The sequence below is a fragment of the Taudactylus pleione genome, unplaced genomic scaffold (assembly GCF_031769625.1).
Source record: "Taudactylus pleione unplaced genomic scaffold, aTauple2 ptg000195l, whole genome shotgun sequence".
In the NCBI taxonomy this organism is placed as follows: Eukaryota; Metazoa; Chordata; class Amphibia; order Anura; family Myobatrachidae; genus Taudactylus; species Taudactylus pleione.
In genome coordinates, this window is record NW_028284597.1 from 5437968 (window position 1) to 5461368 (window position 23401).

General features: G+C 47.4%; 1 protein-coding gene across 4 annotated transcripts in view; it reads right to left on the reverse strand.

Moving 5' to 3' along the window:
- MAF (MAF bZIP transcription factor) overlaps window positions 1–23401 on the reverse strand; it is a 362661-nt gene that overhangs the window by 178570 nt on the left and 160690 nt on the right. Inside the window, exon 1 of one of the 4 annotated variants that reach the window (XR_015878957.1) lies at window positions 1786–1856. The exons of 1 other annotated variant lie outside the window; for it this stretch is intronic. The gene's annotated coding sequence lies outside the window, so the exon portion shown is untranslated. Of the gene's footprint in view, window positions 1–1785; window positions 1857–23401 lie in introns of those variants that run through there. 2 more of the 4 variants (XR_015878961.1, XR_015878960.1) reach the window with 2 other exon arrangements.

Genomic DNA, 23401 nt, shown 5'->3' on the forward strand with positions numbered 1-23401 from the left:
AAACATGCGGAACCTGACGTTATCGTCAAGTTGTCCAGCATGTTTGCCAGATAATAGAGGTCTAAACAACCAGCGGGAGCGCGCATCGCTGGTCGTTTTACACATTTCTGCAAACGATTTGCAAAAGATTGAACGATATCGTTATTGTTCAATTTAATCGTCTAGTGGATGGGCACCTTGAGGATGGGGCAAACTGCTTTTTTCCTATGGATCTTACGATCCCTCTCCTGCAGCCTCCGTCCAGCTCTGGAATCTGACACTGTGGTTTCTAGGAGTTGAATGTATTTACAAAAATGCAAAAGACTCCTCCCATGTGCCCAGGATGTAACTCGCAGCGACAGTGGTTATGGTTACTGCTGTCCCTGCGAGTTACAGATAGTAACATTTTTGTCAAAAGTGAAAACGTCTGTCACAAGACGGACTGGAAATAATCACGGCACTGCGGCAATTATTATTACATAGGCCCCGTAGTACAACAGGTTTGACATAATTAATACACGAGTATGGCAAATGCTATGGATAGATCATATAAAAGCTTTAATCAAATTCTATCTAAGCCTATAATACTTCCACTCTGTCCTGCTGTCTACAGAGAGATCTTTTTGTTGGCGAAATGCTCTCTATAGTCCAACGTGTTTCATCTCCAGTACTATGGGGGCCCGTACATCAGAGTGGGGTTTCCGCGATCCTGCGACGCGATCGGAAATGCCGATCTGCCGGGTAGAAACTCCAGCCGGCCACCATCGATGGTCAGCGATCCATCTCGCTGAAATTTTCAATGTTAAATGTCCCCGATTAGACAATAGCGATAATTTTTTTATCGCGATCGTCAAAATCCAACATATTGGATTTCTGCGACCCTGCGATGCCGGGTTGCAGCATCGTGGCAATCCATCGCAGATGGATGGGGCCTATTAGTTCTGAAGCGCAGGTTTATTCATTACAGGTGGACACATTCTGAAAGATCCACAGGTGGTACTAATTATTTCACTTGTGATTCTGAGAGGAGACCAGGAAAACATGCACGGTTAGGGTCTCCTGAGGACTGGAGTTGAGAATTGCTGCTACAGGCAGAGATAGGCAATCAGTTTAGTGGAAAGAAAAGCCCCAGATTGGCCTGCCCTTCTGCTTCTGCTAGAGGTAGCAAATTCAAGTTGCAACAGTGACAACAACAGGCTAAACATAGGTACAACAGCAGTCATGCTACATACAAAGCAACAATATGTAATATAAAGAGAGAGAGTGTGACATGCTTCATGTAGAAGCTTGGGACAGTTTTGGTTTGGTGTAACGGTTTCACTCCCACTTTCTGCACAACATGGGGCATATTTACAAAACCGTCAGTTTTTTTTCTTAACAGATTTTGTCTGCCTGATTAAAAGGGCAATAATAGTTATTTCAAAACAAGTTTGCTATAACATGTAGTATTATTGCCTTTTTAAATCTGGCAGGCGATACCTGTAAAAAACAAGGTTTTGTAAATCCACTGCATAGTAAATATGCCCCTAGATATTGGTTGTAAAATATGTTGCATAGTGATAGATTTTAAACAATTGTCAATTATTAACCCACAGGTAAAGGATAAAAGACTTAGTTAAACTTTTTGCAGATGGATTAAAATACACTGCTATGCAGAAACATTCTCTGCTAAAATAAATATTTCATATACAAGTCATTTTTCAAAAAAGTGATACAATTATAAATACACAAGCTATTGCTTCTCACTGGGCATGTGGCATACTATAGTCACTTGTGAAAATGAAAATAAAACTCTGATGTACTCACCCGAAAGTATATTCACCAGAGACAAGACCAATACAGCCCTTTGCTGGAGGTGGTTACAAAGTATTTCTTTATTCAATACCACAGCAGTCGCTAGTGAGACAATCAACAGGATGAAACCTTAACCCCTTCACCACCAGAAAGCATGCACATTTCTGCAGTGTAACTTAAAAAGTCACCTCTGCTACATACATATGTAGCATGTATGTGACTCATTTGCGGAAGGATGCAGAAGGGACAAGTCACTTGTATTTATGGACTGCAAGTAAATGAATGATCACAAATCATGATATGATCTTTTAAGATGAGTTTAACATTTTAGCTTCGTGATCAGTGTGGAAAAATGGTTACTGTGAAAATCTATGTGCTATAAATGTGGGTAGACATTATGGCCCTGATTCAGAGATTTAGGCCCATATTCAATTTGAGGCGAAAAGTCCGTTACCGGACTTTTCGCCACCATCTGAGGTTTTGCCGGTGAAAAAGTATCACGCGCGTCCCCGCGTATCCCCGTATGCAACGGCGAAAACGGGCCCCGGTGAAACTGAAATCACCGAAAAGTGCTGTCATTTTTGGGGAAATCAGCCTGACACCACCCAAAATATGCTCTGACATGGGGGATCACTCTAAATACCCCCGAAAAGCCCTGCTGAAGGTATTTGGGATTTTTAAATGGTCTTAATCGGAGCTATATAGCGTTTTTTTAGAAGGTGGTGAAGAATAGCATTTAGGAGGTTTTTTTTGGCAAAATAGGTAGTCCCATCAAATTTGGGGTACATGAAAATGGGTGCTAGCTTATTTTAAAGTTGCTAATATGAAATTTTTAAAAACGTGAAAAACTCACCTGCCGCAACTACTTGCAATAAAAAAAAAACACCTGGGGCATACTTGGGGACCCCCCCGGAGTCTATTTCACTAGTTTTTAAGTTTGTCCCCCAACTTTGGTTTTATTTCGCCCCCAAAACGAAAGTACTTTTTGGGGTGTCCTGAAGTCTTTTTTTTTTTTAAAATGACGCAGTTTTCCTTAGGGAGGCTGTCCCATGGGTGCTGAATGTTTTTTTTTCACTTGTACCCCAAAACCCCTATTTTGCACTCTTTCTCGCCACCTATTAGTAGGTGATGCTTTTTCGCTAGGTCTGATGCATTGACTTTTAGCACCGGCGAAAAGTTGGCCAAAGTGAATACGGGGAAAAGTGGAATCAGAGAAAATGACGTCATGGGCAAAAAAGTTTCGCCGAGAACGGCTTCTCGCTCCAAATTGAATTCGGCCCTTAGCCTAATGCAATCGCAACTGCATTCTTTCACGGATCACAGTTGCTATAATACGCTAATGTCTTCCAAGTATAGGGACGCCACTGCGGCCTTCTCATATCCATCCGATGATTTACAACAGCGTAAACATTGGTAACATCGATGCAGATCAGGCAGCCATGCAGCATATGCGGCAAGTGTGACCAGCCGCTAACACTGCAGCTCTCATGCTGCAAAGGAGAACGCAATGGCTAATTTATGCATGCCCATGAAATAGCAGCTAAATGGTCAAATATGCCTGCATTTGCCTAACCGCTCCCTGTTACATCCCCCAGATGCTGGCTACCTGTCTCTCACTTTGCAAATGGATCTTCTGTGTGGGTGTAATCGCGAAACAATCGCTGCCCATGTGCAGTGCGGCATTCACACATGCGCAATGGCAAACAATCGCTTGATCTCCACTGCCTGACAGTCAAAATGGCCCAAAATTGGTGTGGAAGTAGTTCTTATCAAGTGCATTCCAGCCATACTGGTCGAATAATTGTAGACCAAATGGATCAATAACTGCAAGCATTTAAAGCAAAAAAAAACCTCCATTGACTTAAAGTGGGACCGGAGGAGCATATGAATTCTTCCATTAACTGTATATTTCTCCAAGGAACCCTTCTTTTGATTGGCTCTTTCTCCGCTACATGGTGGTTAAAATTTCACAAAATCGGTGTGAAGGTAGCTCTGAAAAAGGTATTTTCGTGCATTTTTGGAAGCGGGACCAGAGGAGCCTAGGAACCTTTTCTTTGACTGGCTGTTTCTCCACTGCCTGACAGTCAAAATGGCCCAAAATTGGTGTGGAAGTAGCTCTGAACAAGGGCTTTCCAGCCATACTGGTCGCATAATTGTAGACCAAATGGATCGAAAACTGCAAGCATTTAAAGAAAAAAAAAATCTTAATTTACTTAAAGTGGACTGGAGGAGCCTAGGAACCCTTTCTTTGACTGGCTGTTTCTCCACTGCCTGACAGTACATCTTTGAATCAGGTCCTGAGCGTTTAGACCCAGGTGAAGACTAGTGGCTGTTTCATGTGTTCCTCTCCCTCTGCTGTGAATGGAGGTCTCCAGTGCCTATTTATTGACTCCCACTGACAGAGCAGGAACCCCTGCAATTCATCAGATTTCCCTGCACAGGAAAGATTATCAGCCCACTCTCCGGAAGAAATTGCATTCCACTCACAATTTTGTAAATGACTCTTTGCTAAACTGAAGCGGTCTATAAAAAAATTGATTTTAATAGATAAAAAATGTGATCTGTCATTATAAGTAGATTGTTATATGGCAATTTACCATATGTGACAATAACACATTGTAAATAGTTAATTCATATTTTTATACTTTTCTCTATGAGCTTTAAACCCTGTCTACTTTTTAATTATATGAGTATGATATGAACAGACATGGGGCAAATGTATTAGGTTGGTTTTGTTTTTAAAAACTGACTATTGTAATAGGTCTATTTATCAAGTCGGTTTTTCATAAAATTATTATAACTTTATGTATAACAGCTATGTAACAACAGCCTAATGCAGGAGATTTCACCAATGGGGACTGCAGTCTGACCCCTCTGTACCAGGTGAAGACTTTTCAAAATGTTAAAAACTCTTCTGATACCGCTGGGATGTAACTTGCAGGGCAATGGATATTGCTACCGCTGTCCCTGCTAGTTACATTTAGTACATAGAGTTGATAATCATGTATAAAATTATTATCCCCACTGCAATGTAAAAATGCGATACTTATGCCCGTAAATCATGTGGCAAAATAGCAGAAAGATTGACACCTATTAAATTGCCCCATGGTCATTCCATGGATTTTGTTATTTTAAACAAACACTGACTTTGTGCAAGATAAGTCCCTAGAATGACAGGTAGACTTCCATCTGCTCCTTCCCCCTCTCCTCACAGTTGGGTGTGTTAGAACCCACATATTTGCCTTGATTGGAATCAAAGCATGCTACAAATATTATGAGACAGCAATGCTAACCACGTGGTGCTCACATGTACATTGTTGTGGTGGGGACTGAAGCAGAAGGGAATCTGTGTACTTTGTTGTTGTGGATGGGACTGAAGCAAAGGTGAACTGGGTACTTTGTTTCTGTGGACAGGACTGAAGCAGAGGTGAGCTAGGTACCTTGTTGCTGTGGAGAGGACTAAACCAGAGGTGAGCTGGGTACCTTGTTGCTGTAGGGAGGACTGAAGTAGAGGTAATCTGTTGATGTGGTGAGGACTGAAGCAGAGGTAATTATGTACCTCGTTGCTGTGGAGGGAACTGAAACAGAGGTGAGCTGGATACCTTGTTGCTGTAGGAAGGACTGAAGCAGAGGTGAGCTGGATACCTTGTTGCTGTAGGAAGGACTGAAACAGAGGTGAGCTGGATACCTTGTTGCTGTAGGAAGGACTGAAGCAGAGGTAATCTGTCTACCTTGTTGCTGTGGAGGGGACTGAAGCAGAGATGAGCTGGGTACCTTGTTGCTGTGGAGGGGACTGAAGCAGAGGTGAGCTGGGTATCTTGTTGCTGTGGAGAGGACTGAAGCAGAGGTGAGCTGGGTATCTTGTTGCTGTGGAGAGGACTGAAACAGAGGTGAGCTGGGTACCTTATTGCTGTGAAAAGGACTGAAGCAGAGGTATTCTGGGTATTTTGTTGCTATGGAGAGGACTGAAGCAGAGGTAATCTGGGTATTTTGTTGCTGTGGTGAGGCCTGAAGCAGAGGTAATCTGTATACCTTGTTGCTGTGGGGAGGCCTGAAGCAGAGGTAATCTGTGTACCTTGTTGCTGTGGTGAGGACTGCAGCAGAGGTATTCTGGGTACCTTGTTGCTGTGGAGAGGACTGAAGCAGAGGTGAGCTGGGTACCTTGTTGTTGCTGTGGTGGGGATTAAAGCAGAGGTGAGCTGGGTATCTTGTTGCTGTGGTGAGGACTGAAGCAGAGGTGAGCTGGGTATCTTGTTGCTGTGGTGAGGACTGAAGCAGAGGTGAGCTGGGTAACTTGTTGCTGTGAAGAGGAATGAAGCAGAGGTATTCTGTGTACTTTGTTGCTGTGGAGAGGACTGAAGCAGAGGTGAGCTGGGTATCTTGTTGCCGTAGGGAGGACTGAAGCAGAGGTGAGCAGGGCTTCTTGTTGCTACTGAGAGGACTAAAGCAGAGATGAGCTGGGTATCTTGTTGCTGTGGAGGGGACTGAAGCAGAGGTGAGCAGGGTATCTTGTTGCTACTGAGAGGACTGAAGTAGAGATGAGCTGGGTACCTTGTTGCTGTGAAGAGGAATGAAGCAGATGTAATCTGTGTACTTTGTTGCTATGGAGGGGAGTGAAGCAGAGGTGAGCAGGGTATCTTGTTGCTGCTGAGAGGACTGAAGCAGAGGTGAGTTGGCTATCTTATTGCTATGGAGGGGACTGAAGCAGAGGTGGGCAGGGTATCTTATTGCTATGGAGGGGACTGAAGCAGAGGTGAGCTTGGTATCTTGTTGCTGCTGAGAGGACTGAAGCAGAGGTGAGTTGGCTATCTTATTGCTATGGAGGGGACTGAAGCAGAGGTGAGCAGGGTATCTTATTGCTGTTGAGGGGACTGAAGCAGAGGTGAGCTTGGTATCTTGTTGCTGTAGGGAGGACTGAAGCAGAGGTGAGCAGGGCATCTTGTTGCTACTGAGAGGACTGAAGTAGAGATGAGCTGGGTACCTTGTTGCTGTGAATAGGAATGAAGCAGATGTGTTGCTGTGGAGAGGACTGAAGCAGAGGTGAGCTGGGTTGCAGTCAAGCTCACCTCTTTGGAGCTTGATGAATTAATTTCCCCTTACTGTATGTGTATGGGGACAGCGGGCCACATTGGGAGAGAGAGGATTGCAGGAGATATTTGTGATATATCCTGTGTTAACTTTATGATGAATGGCCCAAAAACTTATTTTCCACAAATGTAGGTGAAAATGTTAATCATCACTTAATTTCTGCAAAAGCAGGTGAAAATTAGGGGTGAGCGGGTTCGGATCTCTGAAATCCGAGCCCCCCCCGATCCGAGGCCGATCCGAGGCCGATCCGAGTCAGGCTCGACTTTTCCCGCCTGATTTGGATCTGAAATCGAGGCAAAACGTCATCATCCCGCCTTCCTGGTCTCGCGGGTTTTGGATTCCATGTAAGGTACCCGCGTCGGCGCCATTTTCTCACTCGGCTGTGGACAGTGAAGAGGGAGGGTGGGAGTTAGGGCTGGCTGGGCTGTGTAGTGTAGTGTAGTGCAGTGTAGTGCTGTGCTGCTGTTGTCCATAGGGGCTGTGTCCACTCCTCCAAAGTCCATAGGGGCTGGCTGTGTTGTGCTGTGCTATGCTGCTGTTGTCCATAGGGGCTGTGTCCACTCCTCCAAAGTCCATAGGGGCTGGCTGTGTTGTGCTGTGCTGATGTTGTCCTTAGGGGCTGTGTCCACTCCAAAGTCCTGTGCAGTGTCCCAGTCCTAAAGGGGTGCTGTAGTGTTGTCCAGGGGGTGCTCTGTCCATCAGGGGTGCTCCCCCCCAAGTGCAAAAAAAATAAATATTTTTTCTGTGTTTGTGAATTGTGTGCGCAGTAGCCGCACGTGCATCAACAAAGTAGCGCCAAGCGTGCGCCTGTGTCATAAGTAAAGGGCCGGCTGGCTTGACCGTTAAAGGGTGCTGTAACCCCCAAAGTGCACTCCAAACCAAATAAAAAAATATTTTCTGTGTTTGTGAATTGTGTGCACTGTGGCTGCATGTGCATCAACAAAGGAGCAGCGCCAAGCGTGCGCCTGTGTCCCATAAGTAAAGGGCCGACTGGCTTGTCCGTTAAAGGGTGCTGTAACCCCCAAAGTGCACTCCAAAAAAAATAAAAAAATATATTTTTTTGTGTTTGTGAATTGTGTGCGCAGTAGCCGCACGTGCATCAACAAAGTAGCACCAAGCGTGCGCCTGTGTCATAGGTAAAGGGCCGGCTGGCTTGACCGTTAGAGGGTGCTGTAACCCCCAAAGTGCACTCCAAACCAAATAAAAAAATATTTTCTGTTTGTGAATTGTGTGCACTGTGGCTGCACGTGCATCAACAAAGGAGCCATAAGTAAAGGGCTGGCTGGCTTGTCCGTTAAAGGGTGGTGTAACCCTAGAAGTGTGCTCCACAAAGAATAAAAAATTCTCCTTTTTTTCTGTCTTTGTGAATTGTGTGGGCTGTAGCTGCACCTGCATCCTCAAAGCAGCAGTGCCAAGCGTGCGTCTGTCTGTTAAAGGGTGGTGTAACCCTCAAAGTGCGCTCCACAAAGAATAAAAATTATTTTTTTTTCTGTCTTTGTGAATTGTGTGCACTGTAGCTGCACGTGCATCAACAAAGGAGCAGCGCTAAGTGTGCGCCTGTGTCCCATAAGTAATGAGCCGGCTGGCTCCTTTCTTAAAGGGTGGTGTAACCCACAAAGTGCACTAGTCTCCAACAAAAATAAAAAATTATTTTCTGTGTTTGTGTGCGCCTTAGCCGCACGTATATATCAATATAACATAAATGGAGGACCAAACTTTCTCCGATAAAAATAAAATAGGGAAAGATCAAGAACCACTTCCTCCTAGTGCTGAAGCTGCCACTAGTCATGACATAGACGATAACATGCCATCAACGTCGTCTGCCAAGGCCGATGCCCAATGTCATAGTAGAGGGCACATACAATCCCAAATGACAAAGTTCAGGAAAATGACCTTAAAATTTTTTTCAATCATCTGAGGAGAAACGTAAACTTGCCAATATGCCATTTACGACACGGAGTGGCAAGGAATGGCTAAGGTCTTTCCCTATGTTCATGACTAGTGGTTCAGCTTCACATGACGATGGAAGCCCTCCTCCTGCTAAAAAAAATCAAACGAGTTAAGCTGGCAAAAGCACAGCGAAGAACTGTGCGTTCTAAGAAGATATCACAAATCCCCAAGGAAAGTCCAAGTGTGGTGGTGGTTGCGATGCCTGACCTTCCTAGCACTGGACGGGAAGAGGTGGCTCTTTCCACCATTTGCACGCCCCCTGCAAGTGCTGAAAGGAGCACCCACAGTCCACTTGCTGATATGCAAATTGAAGATGTCACTGTTGAAGTACAACAGGATGAGGATACTGGTGTAGCTTGCACTGAGGAGGAAGTTGGCGAGGAGGATTCTGATGGTGATGTGGTTTGTTTAAATCAGGCTCCGGGGGAGAGAGTTGTTGTCCGTGGGATGAAAAAGCCCATCACGGTCATGCCTGGGCAGAAGACCAAACATTCCACCTCTTTGGTCTGGCAATATTTCTATCCAAATCCGGACAACAATTGTCTTGCCATATGTACCATATGTAAAGGTGAAATAAGTAGGGGTAGGGACGTTAACCACCTAGGAACATCCGCCCTTATACGGCACCTGGAGCGCGTTCATAAAAAGTTACTGTCAAGTTCAGAAACTTTGGCTAAGAGCTTAAGCAGTCCAGGAACACCTAAATCCCATTGTCCTGTTGTATCCAAGCGCCTGCAAACCACACCGTCAACTCCCTCCTCGTCAATTTCCTCCTTTGTCAGGATCAGAAGTATCACTGGCATGACTGACTCTCCTATCCGGGATTCCTCCGGAGGATCCTGCATTGCTACGCCTGCTGCTGCTGTTGCTGCTGCTGGGAGTTGTTCATCATCCCAGAGAGGAAGTAGGAACACCACTACTTTTACTAAACAATTGACCCTCCAACAGTCCTTAGCGAGGAGGATGAAGTACGACAGCAGTCATCCTGAAGCAAAACGTATAACTGAGGCCTTGACTGCTATGTTGGTGTTAGACGTGCGTCCGGTATCCGCCATTAGTGCAGTGGGATTTAGACAATTGATGGAGGTAGTGTGTCCCCGGTTCCAAATCCCATCTAGATTCCACTTCACTAGGCAGGCGATACCGAGACTGTACAGAAACGTCAGAAAAAGTGTCCTCAGTGTCCTGAAAAATGCGGTTGTACCCAATGTCCACTTAACCACGGAAATGTGGACAAGTGGAACAGGGCAAACTAAGGACTATATGACTGTGACAGCCCACTGAGTAGATGTATCACCTTACGCAGCAACAACAGCAGCGTCACCAGTAGCAGCATCTCAGAAACGCCAGCTCGTTCCAAGGCAGGCTACTCTGTGTATCACCGGTTTCAGTAAGAGGCACACTGCCGACAACCTCTTAGAGAAACTGAGGGAAATCATCGCCCAGTGGCTTACCCAACTTAGACTCTCCTGGGGATTTGTGATATCTGACAATGCCACCAATATTGTGTGGGCATTACATCTGGGCAAATTCCACCATGTCCCAAGTTTTGCTCACACAATAAACTTGGTGGTGCAGAATTTTCTGAAAAGTGACAGGGGCATGCAGGAGACGCTATGGGTGGCCCGAAAAATTTCTGCCCACTTTCTCCATTCAGCGACTGCGTGCCGAAGACTGGAGCGCCAGCAAACACTCTTGAACCTGCCCCGCCATCACCTGAAGCAAGAGGTTGTGACGCGGTGGAACTCAACCCTCTATATGCTTCAGAGGATGGAGGAGCAGCAAAAGGCCATTCAAGCCTATACATCCACCTATGACATAGGCAAAGGAGGGGGTATGCACCTGATTCAAGCGCAGTGGAGAATGATTTCCGTGTTGTGCAAGGTTCTCCACACGTGAAGTCAGTTCAGACACTGCCAGCTTGAGTCAGGTCATTCCCCTCATCAGGCTTTTGCAGAAGCAGCTGGAGAAAGTGAAGGAGGAGCTAAGACGGAGCGATTCCGCTCGGCATGTGGGACTTGTGGATGAAGCCCTTCATTCGCTTTGCCAGGATTCCAGGGTGGTCAATCTGCTGAAATCAGACCACTACATTTTGGCCACCGTGCTCGATCCTAGGTTTAAAGCCTATGTGGTGTCTCTCCTTCCGGCCAACACAAGCCTGCAGAGGTGCAAAGACCTGCTGGTGAAAACACTGTCAGCTGAAGTGGAACGTGACACGTCAACATCTCCTTCTTCATTTTCTCCCGCAACTGGGGCTGCCAGAAAAAAACTTAGGTATCCTAAGCAACCCGCTGGCGGTGATGCAGGGCAGGCAGGACCAAGTTTGGACATCTGGTCCGGACTGAAGGACCTGGCAACAATTTCTGACATGTCTACTGTCACCATTGACAGAATGGTGGAGGATTACATCGGTGACAGCATCCAAGTAGGCATGTCAGACAGTCCGTACCTGTACTGGCAGGAAAAAGAGGCAATTTGGAGGCCCCTGTATAAACTGGCTCTATTTTACCTGAGTTGCCCCCCCTCCAGTGTGTACTCCGAAAGAGTGTTTAGTGCAGCCGGGAACCTTGCCAGCGAAAGGCGTAGGAGGTTGCTTCCACAAAATGTGGAGAAGATGATGTTCATAAAAATGAATTATTAACTCTTCCAGGGAGACCAGCCTCCAGAATGTACAGAGGGACCCGTGGTGGTGGATTCCAGCGGGGACGAATTAATACTGTGTGAGGATGAGGATGTACACAACACTGAAGAGGGTGAGGAATCGGTGGATGAGGACGACATCTTGCCTCCGTAGAGCCAGTTTGTGCAGGGACAGATTAATTGCCAGCTTGTTTTGTGGGGGCCCAAACGAACCAATCATTTCAGCCACAGTCGTGTGGCAGACCCTGGCGCTGAAATGATTGGTTTGTTAAAGTGTGCATGTCCTGTTTATACAACATAAGGGTAGGTGGAAGGGCCCAAGGACAATTCCATCTTGCACCTCTTTTTTTTCTTTGCATTATGTACTGTTTGGGGCCTAGTTTTCTTCAAACTGCCATCCTGTCTGCCACTGCAGTGTCACTCCTAGATGGGCCACGTGTTTGTGCCGCCCACTCGTGTCGCTTAGCATAGTCATCCAGCTACCTCGGTGCAACCTTTTGGCCATAAAAACACTATTGTGAGGTGTTCAGAATAGACTGGAAATGAGTGGAAATTAAGGTTATTGAGGTTAATAATAGCATAGGAGCAGAAAAACCCACAAATTCTGTGATTTTTAGCTGTTTTTATGCTTTTAAAAAAAAATAAAATACAGATCCAAAACAGAAAACCCAGAACCCAAAACACGGAAGGGTGGTTTTGGCAAAACCAATCCAGATCCAAAACACGAAGAAAGATCCAGATCCAAAACCAAAACACAAAAAGTGGCCGGCGGACACCCCTAGTGAAAATGAACATTTTCACCTGCAATTGTAGATATTAAGTCATCGGGCCATTCATCACAGATATCTCCTACTTACCTTCCTTTGGCGGTATGGCCCGCTGTCCCAGTACACTAGTATGGGGGCAGAATTCATCAAGCTCCGAAAATACAATATTTTCGGAGCTTGACTGCGGAAGCATTCGCCATCGTCAGATGGTGAATGCTCCTTCTTGTGTATCGCAACCCACTCCTTCCCTATGGGAAGGAGGTCCGGGCTGCAAAAAGGGATCCATTGGGATCCCTCCACACCTATCCAGCTCCTTCTCAGACGTTGGAGCTTTTGTGCGCATGTGTGACCTGTAGGTCACACGTGCACTTGTCTCACTACTCTGTAAGGAGGAATTTCGGATCCGCTGTCTCTGTACCGCAGCAATGATGAATTACAAAGACGCTAGCGTCGAGTTGGAATGTTAATCCGTAATGAAATCCATTCGTACCCCGATAATTAACATACTGATTAGGCCCCAAATTCTCAGGCTGCCTTCCCAATAAAGGTCAATGAGGAAGAGGGGGGGGATTATGCAGTACAAAGGGGCATATTTATCACAATCTGCATTTTTAGTGAAGATTTTTATGTGACATTCACACCCCAACTCATAATGTCATAGCTACCGCGTTCATGCACGCTAATGCCACCAATGCTGCAAATTTGTATGCAGCGGCAGTGCGAAAATATGCAAATGTCACAGCCATCGGGATCCCATCAGCGGCTTTGGAAATCCAAGTGATTGGTTATAAAGATACAGCATCGGTGACACATCAGTCGATAACCATAGGGTTACTCAGAACTGAGACATCGGAGCATTTGCAAATGGGTACAGGATCATCACCGTCACAGTCTGCAACCCGCCCCCAATTTAGTAGTGACACGCCCCCAGTATAGTAGTGACACGCCCCCAGTATAGTAGTGACACGCCCCCAGTATAGTAGTGACACGCCCCCAGTATAGTAGTGACATGCCCCCAGTATAGTAGTGACACGCCCCCAGTATAGTAGTGACATGCCCCCAGTATAGTAGTGACATGCCCCAGTATAGTAGTGATATGCCCCCAGTATAGTAGTGACACGCCCCCAGTATAGTAGTGAAATGCCCCCAGTATAGTAGTGACACGCCCCCAGTATAGTAGTGACACGCCCCCAGTATAGTAGTGACACACCTCCAGTATAGTAGTGACATGCCCCCAGTATAGTAGTGACGCGCCCCCAGTATAGTAGTGACACGCCCCCAGTATAGTAGTGACACGCCCCCAGTATAGTAGTGACACGCCCCCAGTATAGTAGTGACACGCCCCCAGTATAGTAGTGACACGCCCCCAGTATAGTAGTGACATGCCCCCAGTATAGTAGTGACATGCCCCAGTATAGTAGTGATATGCCCCCAGTATAGTAGTGACACGCCCCCAGTATAGTAGTGAAATGCCCCCAGTATAGTAGTGACACGCCCCCAGTATAGTAGTGACACGCCCCCAGTATAGTAGTGACACACCTCCAGTATAGTAGTGACATGCCCCCAGTATAGTAGTGACATGCCCCAGTATAGTAGTGATATGCCCCCAGTATAGTAGTGACACGCCCCCAGTATAGTAGTGAAATGCCCCCAGTATAGTAGTGACACGCCCCCAATATAGTAGTGACACGCCCCCAGTATAGTAGTGACACGCCCCCAGTATAGTAGTGACACGCCCCCAGTATAGTAGTGACACGCCCCCAGTATAGTAGTGAAATGCCCCCAGTATAGTAGTGAAATGCCCCCAGTATAGTAGTGACATGCCCCAGTATAGTAGTGATATGCCCCCAGTATAGTAGTGACACGCCCCCAGTATAGTAGTGACACGCCCCCAGTATAGTAGTGAAATGCCCTCAGTATAGTAGTGACACGCCCCCAGTATAGTAGTGACATGCCCCCAGTATAGTAGTGACATGCCCCAGTATAGTAGTGATATGCCCCCAGTATAGTAGTGACACGCCCCCAGTATAGTAGTGAAATGCCCCCAGTATAGTAGTGACACGCCCCCAGTATAGTAGTGACACGCCCCCAGTATAGTAGTGAAATGCCCCCAGTATAGTAGTGACACACCCCCAGTATAGTAGTGAAAAGCCCCCAGTATAGTAGTGACACGCCCCCAGTATAGTAGTGACACGCCCCCAGTATAGTAGTGACACGCCTCCAGTATAGTAGTGACACGCCCCCAGTATAGTAGTGACACGCCCCCAGTATAGTAGTGACACGCCCCAGTATAGTAGTGACACGCCCCCAGTATAGTAGTGACACGCCCCCAGTATAGTAGTGACACGCCCCAGTATAGTAGTGGCACGCCCCCAGTATAGTAGTGGCACGCCCCCAGTATAGTAGTGACACGCCTCCAGTATAGTAGTGATACGCCCCCAGTATAGTAGTGACATGCCCCCAGTATAGTAGTGACACGCCCCAGTATAGTAGTGATATGCCCCCAGTATAGTAGTGACACGCCCCCAGTATAGTAGTGACACGCCCCCAGTATAGTAGTGACACACCCCAGTATAGTAGTGATATGCCCCCAGTATAGTAGTGACACGCCCCCAGTATAGTAGTGACACGCCCCCAGTATAGTAGTGACACGCCCCCAGTATAGTAGTGACACGCCCCCAGTATAGTAGTGACACGCCCCCAGTATAGTAGTGACACGCCCCCAGTATAGTAGTGACACGCCCTCAGTATAGTAGGGACACGCCCCCAGTATAGTAGTGACACGCCCCCAGTATAGTAGTGACATGCCCCCAGTATAGTAGTGACACGCCCCAGTATAGTAGTGATATGCCCCCAGTATAGTAGTGACACGGCCCCAGTATAGTAGTGACATGCCCCCAGTATAGTAGTGACATGCCCCCAGTATAGTAGTGACATGCCCCAGTATAGTAGTGACAGGCCCCCAGTATAGTAGTGACACGCCCCCATTATAGTAGTGACATGCCCCCAATATAGTAGTGACACGCCCCCAGTATAGTAGTGACATGCCCCCAGTATAGTAGTGACACGCCCCCAGTATAGTAGTGACATGCCCCCAGTATAGTAGTGACATGCCCCCAGTATAGTAGTGACATGCCCCAGTATAGTAGTGATATGCCCCCAGTATAGTAGTGACATGCCCCCAGTATAGTAGTGACACGCCCCAGTATAGTAGTGATATGCCCCCAGTATAGTAGTGACACGCCCCCAGTATAGTAGTGACATGCCCCCAGTATAGTAGTGACATGCCCCCAGTATAGTAGTGACATGCCCCAGTATAGTAGTGATATGCCCCCAGTATAGTAGTGACATGCCCCCAGTATAGTAGTGACACGCCCCAGTATAGTAGTGATATGCCCCCAGTATAGTAGTGACACGGCCCCAGTATAGTAGTGACACGCCCCCAGTATAGTAGTGACACGCCCCCAGTATAGTAGTGACACGCCCCCAGTATAGTAGTGACACGCCCCCAGTATAGTAGTGACATGCCCCCAGTATAGTAGTGACATGCCCCAGTATAGTAGTGATATGCCCCCAGTATAGCAGTGATATGCCCCCAGTATAGTAGTGACACGCCCCCAGTATAGTAGTGACACGCCCCCAGTATAGTAGTGACACGCCCCCAGTATAGCAGTGATATGCCCCCAGTATAGTAGTGACACGCCCCCAGTATAGTAGTGACACGCCCCCAGTATAGTAGTGATATGCCCCCAGTATAGTAGTGACACGGCCCCAGTATAGTAGTGACACGCCCCAGTATAGTAGTGATATGCCCCCAGTATAGTAGTGACACGCCCCCAGTATAGTAGTGACACGCCCCCAGTATAGTAGTGACACGCCCCCAGTATAGTAGTGACACGCCTACGTTTTCATCACCACTCCCCCGTTACCTCTCACAGACACTCCCTAACTTCAATCACACTGCGGCCAAATCCTCACTGCTACTAATATTGACTAACAAAATAAGTAGTAAGGTTAACACTGAGCTCTCTCAAAGTACATTTGTACTTTGCAGACTTTCATATGATTTGAATTCTGTGTTTGTTTGCTGTCTGTAGACAAATAGAAGTGTTCACTTCCACATGGATAAGGTGGAGATTGTTTATATGGACGTGCGCAGAGGACACAAGCGCGGGAGACCTGCAGGAAGCACAATATAACTGTGTCGCTTGGATTACATTTGCTTAGATCGATTAAAAGATTAGTTGTGCCATTTTGCTGTCTCAAAGAATTTACATAACAATGAAAAAATAAAAATAATAAGCAGCAATAATAATGACAATACATAAAAGCAAAAGAGCAGTGTTTAACGTGCTGGTGGTTTACAGGCGAAAGAATCTCCAGTGAACTCATACAGTACCTTCCAAATGTGCAATCTATTAAGGTTTGTTTTTTGTTTTTTGAAAGAAAATAATAACTTTCTCTTTTCCTTCAGATATGCAAATTATATCTCCCAACCAGGGCCGTAAATAGGGGTGTGCGAGTGGCGCTGCAGGGCCCTGTTGGTAGTACTGTCGTTGCCCCCATGGTCCCTGCATCTGGAACGGCACCCTGCAGCCAGAATCTGGAGCCTCCTCTGGACACTGCAGCCTATAAACCCCCCTGGAGCGTCCTGTTTATGCCCAGAACACTTCTGTTTTCCTGGGTGCTAGCGGCCCTGCCACCGCATCATGAAATCATGTGCTCAGAGGGTGAGGCCGGAACAGGGACAGCTCCCAGATTAACAATGGAGGTGGATGGAGCCAGTGACATGTGGTGAGGTCAACGTCTGGGGAGGCACAAATGGACATGGGTCTGAGTATTGAGAGCCTGCCTACCCCCTACTCACTGTGGGGCCTATTCATCATTAATAAAAAAATTGATAGAGGTATTTAGGTTTAGAACTCCCATGGAGTTCTACCTAATTACCGAAGGAATTCATCATTCCTCCTCTCCATAAGTATGTCATTTTTGCGATGACAGTTTTTCGGGAAATAGATACTTTTCCCTATCTACACTAACTTACCGCAGCTGTAATTAGTGCAGTGCATGTGCTGTTACATTCACAAAAGCGGGGCATCCGCAGCACTGCCTACAGCTGCGGTATTACTGTGTGTGTCCCCAAACCCCCCCCCCTTGCCCTCCGCTCACCTCCCTGTCCCCCACCTTCCTGGCCACTGGAGCCGCCTCCTGCTCTGACACTGGGCCTGATCCAGACCCACTCGCGAGCGTTGAGCGCTCGCAAGCAGGTCGATGTTGGTCCAGTGCGCATGCGCACGACGGAGCCAGCTCCGTCGTGCGCATGCGCAAGACCCAGATAGCGACGGGCAAACCGTCGCTCTGGGTCTCGCACCAAAGGGGGCGTGCTGTCGATGGTGAGTGACAGCACGCCCCCTTTGGTGGGCATGCCGGGGGCGTGGCTGGCCAGACGGAGGCGTTCCCATGGGAACGCCTACCGTCTGGGGCCCCCACCACTACCGTCACAAGTGATGTCAGTGGGAGTGCTCTCGGCTCTGATAGAGCCAAAAGCACTTCAGGGCTTGCGGCAGACGAGACCCTACCACAAGGGTCTCATCACAGGAGGCCGCTCTAAAAATTAAGAAGGACGGCCCTGAATCAGAGCGAGCGCTCTGACAGAGCGTCCGGCTCTGAATCAGGGCCACTGTGTTCTCCCGGCAGAACACAGTAATGTTTAGAAAAAAAACCACTTTTTTTTCCTAAACTTTACTGTGTTCTGCCAGGAGAACACAGTGTCAGAGCAGCAGCCGGAGTTGGAGGAGGGACCAGGGAGCGCCGGAGGGAGCCGAGGAGAACCTGCTCACACTGACAGCGGGTAAGTGTAATCCGCTATATGCCACCTGAGAGTGGCGTATAGTAACACCATCAAATTCCGAATATACATAATTTTCGGAATTTGATGAATAGCCTAATTTCCATATCTCCATACTAATGTATGGGGAGTGTGTAAATTAATGCAGGAGGACTTAACCAGGAGATATCAATGATATCTGCTGTGTTAAGTGTCTTCATGAATACTAAAATAACGGTAATTAAGGAAAATGTCCTTAAAACCATTATTTTAGTGTTGATGAATAGGCCCCTGTAACTCTCCCCTCACTACACTAAGCTTCAGTGTCCGTTGATTCTCTTACCTGCATCACTGTGTCTTCTCTTGCTGCTTGCTGACTGAGTGCCACTGCGGTGCACTTCCTGGTCACATGACACATGCAAGGTGTATCAGTGCTCAAGGCATACCCCCTATACTCAGAGGCATGCCTCTATTAGCTCTCTTTTTGTGTAGCTTACTTGCCTGTTGTGTGGCCCCTTCCCCAGCTCTGCAAGCAGTGTCTGACTATACAGAAGCGAGGCTGAGCTGTTGCTGCCTCATCTCCCTGCAGTCCCAGGGAGATCCACAAAACTGGTGAGTGTTAACAATATTTTTTTTTACAATAAATAAACAAAGAAGATGTTTATAAGGTATAAATATCTTCTTTGTATTATTCTAATCCTTTCTATATCAAATCTCAGGAGTATGACAGGGAAGGCTCTGTCTCCCCGGAATCGATATGATTTACCGCCGGACCCATGCCCGGCGGTTGGAATCCTGATATTGGCATCCCGGCAGAGGAGGGAATCCCGATCGTCCTAAGGTAAGTATTGTCTAACCTAATTCTACCCCCTAACCCTCCCTTAGGGGTGCTTAACCCTAACCTTCCTCCCCAGTGCCTAACCCTAATCCCCCCTCTAAGTGCCTAAACCTAACCCCCCCTTCACCGCCGCCTAAACCTAAGTCCCCCGGGGGGTGCCTAACCCTAACCCCCCCTTCCCCGAGCCTAAACTTAACCTCCCGGGGGGGTGCCTAACCCTAAGTGTCCCCCCCGCGCGTGCGGCTATCCGCACTCGGCGCCCGGCGTCCCTCCGATCGTGATGCCGGGTGCCCGTCTCCCGGCATCGGTAAAATGACAGCCGTCTAGATTTAGATGCCTGTCATTTAACCCTCGCCGTGATTAAGCAGTCGGGAAGTTGGCTGTCGGGATTAGGTCCGCCGGCTTCCCGACTGCATACCTGTCTCCCCTGCCTACCCTGACTGCACATCCCTGGATGGGGCTACAGCTTCAGGCCTCTACATAAAAATAGGCTCATCATCATGTCAGCAGGATAATGACCAGTTGTGCTTTGTGGTAGTATTTCTATTTTTCTATACAAAATTATGTAATTTTTCTACTTTATTTAGGGCTCTATTTACTACAATCTGCATATTGAATGCGGATTGTAGTGTGATATTACCGAGTGAATTCGCATTGCGAATTCAGGCAATATCACAGGGATTTACTATAAATCCCTTGCAAGGACAGAGCTTGCGATAAAGCTCTGTCCCTGCGGATCCCATCCGCAACTCTAGTCGCGGTATTTTCGGAAAAAATACCGCGACTAAGAGCCCGCGCATGCGCCGACCGACCACCGCTACTACCCCCCCATGGTGCTAAGCCCCGCCCCCCGGTGCTAAGCCCCGCCCCCGCGATCGCGGACCCCCGCGACCCCCCCTCCCTTCATTAGACTTACCTGCATCCTCCTGGCCTCCGGTGATCTTCTCCGGGCTTCCCGATCAGGTGATCTCCCATACTGCACTGGGGCCCGATCACCTGATGACCGGGCCCCAGTGCACTGTGGGAGACCAGCTGACCGGAGTGGAGCCATCACCGGAGGCCCAATCACTGGTCCCTGGAGTCAGGTAAATAAAAAAAAAATGTTTAATTTTTTTTTTTTTGTTACAGCAATCAGCTTGCGGTCTTCTTAGACCACATAGCTGATTACTGGTACCGGCTCCCGGCTCTGCTCTCCCCGTTAGAGCAGAGTGGGAGCCCAGTAACCGGGGGAGACCCTGGATAACGCCACCTCCAGGTGGCGTTATTATCACAGGGCTTCCCCCGGTATTTTTTTACAATTTATTTTTAGTAACTGTGGTCGGATCACATTTCCCATTACAATTATGGGAAATGCGATCTGCTTTACTAAAAATAAGTGATACTGGGGGTTGGAGTAGAATTTTACTAATTCTACTCCAATTGCCCTGTAATAACTACAGGTGAAACTAAAATAATGTGAAAAGGGTGTGAAAACACCCTTTTTCACTTTATTTTAGTAAAAATAATGTTAATAAATAGAGCCCTTAGGGAGATTGGAGCTGGATATACATGCTCACATGCACTGGCCACACTCACACAGCATTGGCTACATCTAATCCGCTTCACAAAATACGCCCATCATCTTTTTCAGCTCATGATGTCTATACTGAGATCATTTATACTACAGATGTGCGGTTTGGTTTTGGCTCGGATATTCCCGCCAAGTTCGGATCTCACAATGGGGCAGAATATAATCTTATACAGAGAAAGCGTTAACTTTCATGTGACACCGGAGACAAAGCAAGCATCCATGACATGGAAACACGCTTTACCTTTAAAGAAATTCAAAACAACTCCATCAGCAAAGAAGGTCATGGCAACCGTGTTTTGGACCACAAGGGCGTGCTTCTTGTGAATTTCCTCACCAAGGGCTCAATTTATTAACATTATTTTTACTAAAATAAAGTGAAAAATAGAATTTTAGTATCACCTAAAGTTACTACAGGGCAATTGGAGTAGAATTCGTAAAATTCTACTCCAACCCCTAAGTATCACTTATTTTTAGTAATCAGATCGCAGTTCTCATAATTGTAATGGGAAATGTGATCTGGCCAAAGTTACTAAAAATAAATAGTGAAAAATATCGGGGAAAGCCCTGTGATAATAACGCCACCTGGAGATGGCGTTATCCATGGTCTCTCCCAGTTACCGGACTCCTGCTCTGCTCTAACAGGCAGATCAGAGCCCGGAGCCGGCCCCAGTGATCAGCTGTGTGGTCTAAACAAACCATAAGCCGATCACTGCTAAAAAAAATAGTAAAAAAAACTTACCTGAGTCCAGGGACCGGAGGTCGGGGCTCCGGTGATGTCTCCCCTCTGGTCAGCTGGTCTCCCACCCTGCACTGGTGCTCGGTCGTCACCTGACCAGGTTCCAGTGCAGTATGGGATGTCAGCTGACCGGAGCCATGGAGGACATCATAGGGCCTGATTCACATTACACCATAAAGTAGTGTCTCTTATTTATGTTACGAAACACAGTAGTGCCCCTTTTACACAATGCCCACAGTAGTGCCCCTTTTACACAATGCCCACAGTAGTGCCCCTTTTACACAATGCCCACAGTAGCGGTGTCCCTTACACAATGCCCCCAGCAGTGGTGCCCCCTATGCAGTCCCCTTAGTAGTAGGGTCCCCTATGCAGTGCCCCCAGTAGAATGCCCCCCAGTAGTATGCCCCCCATTAGCAGGCCCCCCAGTAGTATGCCCCCCATTAGCATGCCACCCAGTAGTATGCCCCCCATTAGCATGCCACCCAGTAGTATGCCCCCCAGTAGTATGGCCCCCCCAGTAGTATGCTCCCCCAGTAGTAGGCTGCCCCAGTAGCAGGCCCCCCCAGTAGTAGGCTGCCCCAGTATTAGCCCCCCTGTAGTAGTAAGCCCCCCCCAGTAGTATGCCCCCCCAGTAGTAGTAAGCCCCCCCAGTAGTATGCCCCCCCAGTATGGCCCCTCAGCAGCAGACCCCCCAGTAGCAGACCACTCCCCAGTAGTAAGCCCCCCCAGTAGTATAGCCCCTCAGTAGTATGGACCCCCAGTAGCAGACCCGCCCTAGTAGCAGACCCCCCCAGTAGTACAGCCCCCTCCAGTAGTATAGCCACCCCCCAGTAGCAGGCCCCCCCAGTAGTATGGACCCCCAGTAGCAGACCCCCCCCAGTAGCGCCCCCGGCCCTTGCACAAGTTAAAGAAAAAAAAAAACTTACCTGTATCCCTGCTCCCGCGCCATCCGCTCTGCTGTCACACGCTGAGGAGGGAGCCGGAAGACGGAGCTCATCTGTGAGCTCCAGCCGGCTCCCTCCGTGCAGCAGCCAATGAGAGTCTGTTGGCGGCTGTGTGTTTGTATCTGTGTAGGGCAGAGCGCTATCACAGCGCTCTGCCCTACACAATAGGGGCCCTGATGTCGGATTCTCTAGTGAGAATCCGACATCAGGCGGCCGCCGTTCGGCCCCGAACGGGGATCCGAGTCAGGCGGGGAACACCCGAACAGGGTTCGGGTGGACTCGGATCCCCAATGTTCGGAGCGGTTCGGATTCCACAGAATCCGAACCGCTTATCTCTAATGGGAACTATGTGGAAAAATATTCTGTACCAAGGCCGTACTATTGATTAAATGTATATGTATGAGTTGAATACATTTACACAATGAGAGGTCTTGTTACCTTATTTATTGAAGCACCCTCATACTATTTTTTAATATGTTTATATTCTATCAAAGGGGGCCAAGGATTCTGGGTGCCACACTGCCACCCTTACATGGTACTTAAGGTAGGTTTTTTATGGAGAAACAAGTCTTAAGGTGAGACAGGCAATGAGGGTGGGCAGACAACATTCTAGGGACAGATTTTAGAGAGACCCCAAAAATCCAAACACCTTATGTGAAATGTCAGTGGATGGAATAAGTGTGATATATATGATGTTTGGTGTTAGTAGGCGGGGGATTACTGAGGCCCCAGATTACATTTTACGTAAGGGTGTTGGAAACTTTAGCTACGCATTGTTATGAAAATGTATATGTACTGTATGTAACCCATTTAACATCTTGACAAAACTTGAAGAGTCTGGCGTTAATGTTCCTCAATCACATGAGGACAGGAAGTCTTAAGTGCAAAGGTAAACTATCTCCGACAACCATATGTCAATTATTTTCAAACCAGATAAACTCAGATATGTTTATGTATCCTTCAATTGTGCCACACAATTGCAATCTAACTGGGCCCATTCATAGGGCTGGTGATTGCGCTCGGATATTGACCGAATCTGACCCAATGTGTGGTTATCATCCGACCACATTTATGGTTGGATTCATTGTCTGTTTTGAGGATGGATCTTGTGTATTTTAGCACTGCGCCTGCTCAGTGCATCTACAAGCAAATACACAACTCACATCTGCATGCTGCTGAATGGGCATAACTGGGTGGCAATAGGCCATTCACATAAAGGCTACTGTACATGTATACTACTTAGGGGCATCTTTAGATGTTACAAGGAG